Raw genomic sequence first — 6,841 nt, 5'->3', positions numbered from 1 at the left:
GGTTTTCTTTTTTTCGAAATGTATTTTTAAATTGCTCAAAAATTCATAAAAAATTTACCAAATAAATAATAAACATTTGAATAAATTATTACGAATGCAAATAAATAATAAACATTTGAATAAAAATTTATTACCCTATTTATCGTAATAACTAAATTCATTATTTTTAGTTGATGGCTTTTATAGTGTTACAACAAATCATCATTGTTACCATGATTCACCACGCAATTTAGCGACCAATGTTTACTTGTTTTAATTAATTTTTAGTCACTAACATCTACAGGTACGTTCAGGCTATAAGATTTTTTAGTGATCCTTGCTCTATAGCGACCCACCGCTAGTCCCCGACGACATCTATAGCGACCAACCATAAGTTGTTAAATTTCTAGACTTTTAGCGACCAACCGACCGTTGCTACAAAAGGATTTAGCGACTGACCGTCAGTCCCTAACCTTTAGCAACCAACAGTTGGTACCTAATAAGGGTCGCTAAAGATCATCCGTCGTGTAGTGGAGGTTCACTCCTAGTGTTTGGCCCCCAAATCGGAGCCAACACACTTTTTGTGACCTCGCTGGGGAAGAGGGTGACTAGATCTAAAAATCACCCCCTAAAATGGTTGGTTCCAAAGATCGCACCAAAGTCTCCACAAGCAATATCATGAAGTCGATTTTGGAGAGTTTGTCGGCCGAGGATCAGCAGCGATTTGAAGATTACATAAAGTAACGGCAAGCCCAAGAGCCCAAGGAGGCGAAGGAAAAAAACCTAGCGCATTTCAAGGTGAACCAACATTAGAGAATCATATAGTAAGAAGAGTTCGAGATGACATCTATCCTACCTACTACGCATGACGCCAATGTAAGTAAACACTATTAGAGATATGCTTATTTAAGACGTATATTTTAAGATGGATATCAATGCATTTTATAGAAGTGTCTTTTATCATATGGTGATGAGTAAGGAAAGACGATTTGTTGGAGATCCGTATTTAATAAAGAAGTGTTTTGAGACAGTTACATCGTAAGAAATGACTTATATTGATTTAATACAAATTGTTATTGAAAACCGTCTCAAATAAATATATTTTTTGAGTCATTAGATTGCAAGAATTGCCTTAGATTTTGGTTAGTATATTAGACACTTCTATATATGAAACTATCTCAAATAAAGATATCATTAGAGTCATCTAGACTAAAATAAATGTCTTAGATGCTAGTGAATATACTAGACACTTCTAAATATAAAATTGTTTTTGTATGATATTTCTAATAAGATGTATTTTAATAGTAAATAATAAATTTGGTTTAGTTTGATGATATATCTATTCAGGTTCCTTATTTAGAGGCAACATATGAGGTGCAAACTAGTACTGCAAAATAACTAACAAAAGTCACAAAAAATTCTCAATATACTTCTTTGCCCACTCTACCACCGTATAAAAATTAAAATTAAAAATCATTATACATTAAAATATTGGAAAAAGTGATAATTCTGAGATAATTTTCACTTTTTTGTATATCAGGATTTTCTCTTTTTTTATCTCTTAACATATAATGAATTTAAACTTGAAATTTTGTACAGTGGTAAAGTAGGCAATGAAGTACATTTATAATTTTTTAGGATTTTTTGTGACTTTTGTTAGTTGGTTTGCATAGAGTTTGAATGCGAACTTAGTTTGCATATGGTACGTTGCCTTATTTTGAGTCCTTAAAAGATATGCGTGGAAGCGTGGCGTCGTCGCTTTTTTAGAAAGAACCTTGTGTATTTTCAAAATGAATCAGCAGTCTAGATCGCCTCGTACGCGGCCTCCAACTCCACGCACTCCGATCTACTCCAAGTACGCCCACCGGCCCGCCCACCGGGCCCCATCCTCCTAACCCGACCGCTACTCACCTGAACCCTGTGTCGTCGCAAGCGCGCGAGGAGATCGCGGCGGAGCACACTCTACACTGTGGTGAGTCCCGACCCCCGCTCGCCTTGTCGGATCTGCATTTCTAGGTTTTGTTCGTCTCATCAGATCCGTCATTGTGTTGTGCTGTGTCATTGGCAGTGTACGCGGAGGCGGTGGCCATGGCAGAGGAGAACCATGTTGCTGCCGGCGCCGGCCAGAAGCTCTACTGGTCCCGACAAACCAGAGCCACTGCGGCTCAACGCCTGCGTTTCGCGGCACGTTGCTACCTGCACGCTCTAACACATACCCTCCACGCAACCGTTGTGGCCGCACAACCCCGGTCGTAGGCATGGGCACTCCACGCTCACCATGCCCCATGGTTTGCTTGTGTAATTGCGTGAAGGAGCTACACACCTTGGGTTGTTATCATTCCGGTCAGTTTCTATGCCCATGCATCCTTGTTTGTGAACAAGTGTCTAGCTGTGAATTTTTTTAGAAATTTAGCAGCATGGTAGTTATAGTTTTATCTTAATTCCTATGCCACTGAGAGCTACAAACACAAAGATACAACACCTAATGTATATTTGAGAATTCTCAATTGTAACTTTTGATGTTTCAGCTATGGAGAAACATGTTTATTGACAAATATTCTATACCTTTATTTATCGCATTATAGGGTAGCACAAAGCATGGAAAAGAAATAAACATGAAATAACAAATAGTTCACCATCAGTTTCAAATTAGCTAATATCTAGCTTGCCTCAAATTCACATTCAAGCTTGTCATCTGACAAACCATATACCCTTGACGGCTGAAAGTACCAACCTTATCGCTCCAAATCTGTTTGTTCAGATATGCATGTCTTGACTTATTCCTTCACAAGTAGCTTTGCCTTGGTGAACTATTGATAGTAGACTACTGTTACTTATTGTCTTAAACAAGAACCTTCAGCAACTCCCTACGTTGCACCTTATGCATATGTCTTTGCTTGGTTATCCCCGGAAGCTTTGATCTAATTTCTTCCAAATGAATAAAAAAAGTGTGTTGATATTTGACGGTTTGGGCTCCACTTTGGCAATCACGATTGCTTCCAGTGTCAAACAACAAAGTCGCAGTAATTGTGTTTAGCTTATTTGTTATTGTCGTATGTAGACAGAGAGGGATGAAAACAACCACACACTGTGGGTCTCCTAAAGGTTACATTTGGGTTGACGGTGAATTCAGTTGTATGAGCCAGAGAACCAAACATTATGGGAGGAGAACCGATTTCTGAAAATGGTATCTAAAAGAAAGACTCAGGTGAGTTGATTTATTCATGGTTGTTTTGATCTCCTAATTAGAAGCCAGTTTTATTAAAACAAGTTTTATTTGGAATTTTAGGAGAAAATATTGTGGTTGTGGTTAGTTTATTGATTCATGTTTAAAATTTTCTTTGTTTGGTATGGAGGCAACATGTCAGGCGATTAGGCCTGTGTGTTATATGGGGTTGAGTGTTGGCCTACTAAGAGACGACATATCTAACAACTAAATGCCTACCCTAACTTGCTTGGGACTAAAAGGCTATGTTGATGTTGCGATGGTGTGGAGGCAACACAACAAGAGTGATGGACCCAACATATGACTTTAGTGAGAACCAGTTTGTTTAGTGGCCAGAAGACTGTGCAGGTCTATATTCCTTGTTGATAAGTTCCCTTCTGTGAAGCAGACTGATCTATCATGCCTAACCACTCGCCTTCTCCAACGCAGCTTGTTCTACTTCTGCTTTAGTGACTGTACCTTGGATGTTGATTCCAAAACCTCTTCTTTTAAAGAAACAACATCAACATAATACTGGTATATTTTTATTACTATTATACTATTTACAGGGTAGCCGTGGAATATGTGTTGCAATTTTCCTGTAGCATTGGAAGAGGAGCATTTTGGTGCTTCTGCCAGTTTCTAGTTGTTGGTTTGCAACCAACCGATAACTTTTATTATCACCTCTTTTACCCAAAATAGCTTGACATGTCATTTGATGGTTATCAAGAAATGTGTTGTGGTTTCGAAAGAATGATGATGTCATATAAAAACATCACATATGTGCCATTTTTTGTCCGGATAGCTACCTTCCTAGCATTACCTGTTTAATGAAAAATTATAGACATCTTTCAAATTCACATGATAATAACAAAGTAGTATCAAGGAACTAAATAATGTGTCCACCTGTAAGCAAAAGATGTTTGGTCTGCTGGAGCACTTGTCTCGGGATACACAGAGGCAAAGTTTGAATCATGATATATATTGGTCCAACTATTGCTCATTTCTTGAAATGTTTCATGGGAACATTTCTTGGAAAGTTTGGATCGTGATATTGGTCCAGCTATTGTTTGATGAGATAGCAAATGTTCGAGAACGGTTGCTCGACTTCTTCATGAATGAGATGATAGATATTGGTGGATCATGCAGGGTTGAAGGAGCTTCATATAACTAAATCTAGCATTGCTGTCTAGGTAAGATGTTACATCCATATAACCTTTACGATATGTCACAATGTGCGGTGTTCAACTGTCTCTAACTACTAATTATTGCCTTCTCCTATTTTTTGTACAGGAAAAGAAGGAATGGAACTCGAATTTTGGTGGCCACACAAGCGTGGAGACTTGAATATAATTCATATATACTTAGTTGGGTTCAAATTCAACGTTAGCACAAATAGTTAATGACTAAGTTTTTCACTTAGTATTTCATTTTTGATTTAAAGGACACTTGTGTATGAGTTATTTTACAATGCTTATTTATGAGATATTGAGTGGCACTTATCTATATTATATTAATTATAATGTTATTAAATATATGTATATGTATTTTTTCTTTCAAATTATTATAATGTGGTATCTGAAAATGATTATAAATTGAAGAATGTACTATCATGTCATGTAAGTCATTTCGTTTAAATCTTAATAAGACGGTTTCTAAGATGTCCAATATCAGTCTTCTAAATAAGACGAATTCTAAAACATCCAATATAAGTCTCCTAAATAAGATGGTTTTTCTCTTGAAAGCGTCTATTATTATAGGATATTCCAGACAGTTTGATAAATACTTTGTGACTTATAATGTTCGTATTCTTGACGGTTCTTTATAAGAAGTGCCTTAAATAAAACCTAATTCAAGACAGTTTATGAGACAAAACGACTTAAACAAATACCTTTTTAGACGGTTATAAATTAAAAAATGTCTTAAAATAATATCTTTTAACACGGTTTCCAACCATCTTATATGTGGGACATTTTTTGCGACTCCATCAAATTTGGACACTTCATAAGCGTCTTAATAACTAAAAGATAACCGTCTCATATAACATGATCTGTAGTAGTGAAAGCAGACGACATCCAATCTCTTAAGCATTATGTAGATGAGCAGCGAGATATATTAAAGCAATATACAGGGGCATGGAAGAAGATTTTAGGAAAATGAAACGTGCATTTGAAAAATCTACCATTCCCAATTTCCCATCACATGATATTAATACTACGACCACCACACACAACTCATCGGCTACAAATGGGCATTCACAAACCTAGTCATCTTATGGTATGCTGATAAACTTGTACAACGGGCAACCACAACCTCCTCCACCAATTTGGGACAAACTAGCAGTCCTACCCATGGTTGGACTGTCCGAGCCTGAGCCTGGATAGTTCACGACCATGACCGATGGTCCTGTCCTTTATGACAGACCACACAGAATCACGCCAGGGCCACTGTCGCAAGGCCTAACTGACATGCTCGGACTATCTGGCTACACACACAAACAGTCCGAGTATCCCCAAGCCATCCGCATTTAACACTGGACAGTCTGCATATCACATCGTACCATCCCTGTTCCACATCGGACAATCCAGAGTGAGTACATAGAATAGGATGTGGATTATTACCCGCACTTACCACAACAAAACTTCTCCCTACCACCTACAGTCCCTCAAAGTCGTATTATGGCTCCACCTACATACGAGAGTGAGTACGTTTTGGCCCCTAGAAGGTCGGAAAAATTACTGCACAATATGGGACACCTATAGCTAATATAAACAAGCCACAAAACCATATGCCCCAATACCCATGGGCAAGAGGTCAACACAATGATACAAAGGGTGGAAGGCAAAAGGCTCAGGAGTGCGAGAGAAGGCAAGGGCTTGAGCGTTGGTAACCTCCACACAATTGTCGTGACAAATGCATTTATGCATCGACGGTTGTTGGAGAACACACTGACATGCAACCATTTGTTTGTCTCCCACACAGTGCAAATTTTGGTATTAGGTCACACCAGCAGTCCCTAAGCCTACAGTGGGACAGGGGCACTGTTAGCACCCCTATATATGGGTACCCTAGGTGCCACGAGAAAAATTGGCCTACACAGGAAGGACATGCTTTGGGTCCCGCCATCAAGGTGGTTTAAGATGATGGGACCCCACTGTAGAGTCATCATTATGTGTGGCAAGTGTAAGGAAGCAACATTCGCCACTCTAGCGTTCAGAAAGTACCTTCCTAGACTGGTTGTCGCCAACATGCTGGCAGACTCAGGTTCCGCCATGTGGCCTGGTCAGACCCTGTCGTTCATGGGGTCCGGTGACGCCACGTGTCCCTGGGTCCCTCTAGGGGTCCTAAACCCCCTAGGAGGCCTCTAGACCCCAGAATGGGCCCTTATCAGGCTCTTGCTCCACCAGCTAGGGGTCCCCGAAGCAACTAGGCTCTATGCTCGACACATGTCTCCCAGACCTCTACCACATCAGCCTTGACCAGGGAGGCTCCAGGTGTTATGTGGGCTCAGGGGCCCAGGCACGTCACGTGTTCGGACCACCCATGTTGTGTACCTTGTCAAAGGAGCTAATGAAGAGCATAAGACATATTACAACAATCGATGGAATAAACGCTGGAATAACAACTCCATGCCCATCTCCTCATACCTAGGAACCA

At 39.5% G+C, this 6,841-nt stretch overlaps 1 long non-coding RNA gene across 1 annotated transcript; it reads left to right on the top strand.

Annotated features, from left to right (window-relative positions):
• The first annotated feature begins 1,834 nt into the window (after nucleotides 1-1,834).
• On the top strand, nucleotides 1,835-4,663 carry LOC118476059 (uncharacterized). Its single transcript, XR_004855332.1, has 3 exons — nucleotides 1,835-1,951; nucleotides 2,048-4,377; nucleotides 4,478-4,663. It is a non-coding gene; the product is annotated as an uncharacterized lncRNA (long non-coding RNA).
• The last annotated feature ends 2,178 nt before the right edge of the window (nucleotides 4,664-6,841 follow it).

Source organism: Zea mays, chromosome 1 (genome assembly GCF_902167145.1).
Source record: "Zea mays cultivar B73 chromosome 1, Zm-B73-REFERENCE-NAM-5.0, whole genome shotgun sequence".
Lineage (NCBI taxonomy): Eukaryota > Viridiplantae > Streptophyta > Magnoliopsida > Poales > Poaceae > Zea > Zea mays.
This window is presented reverse-complemented; position numbering and strand designations above follow the sequence as displayed.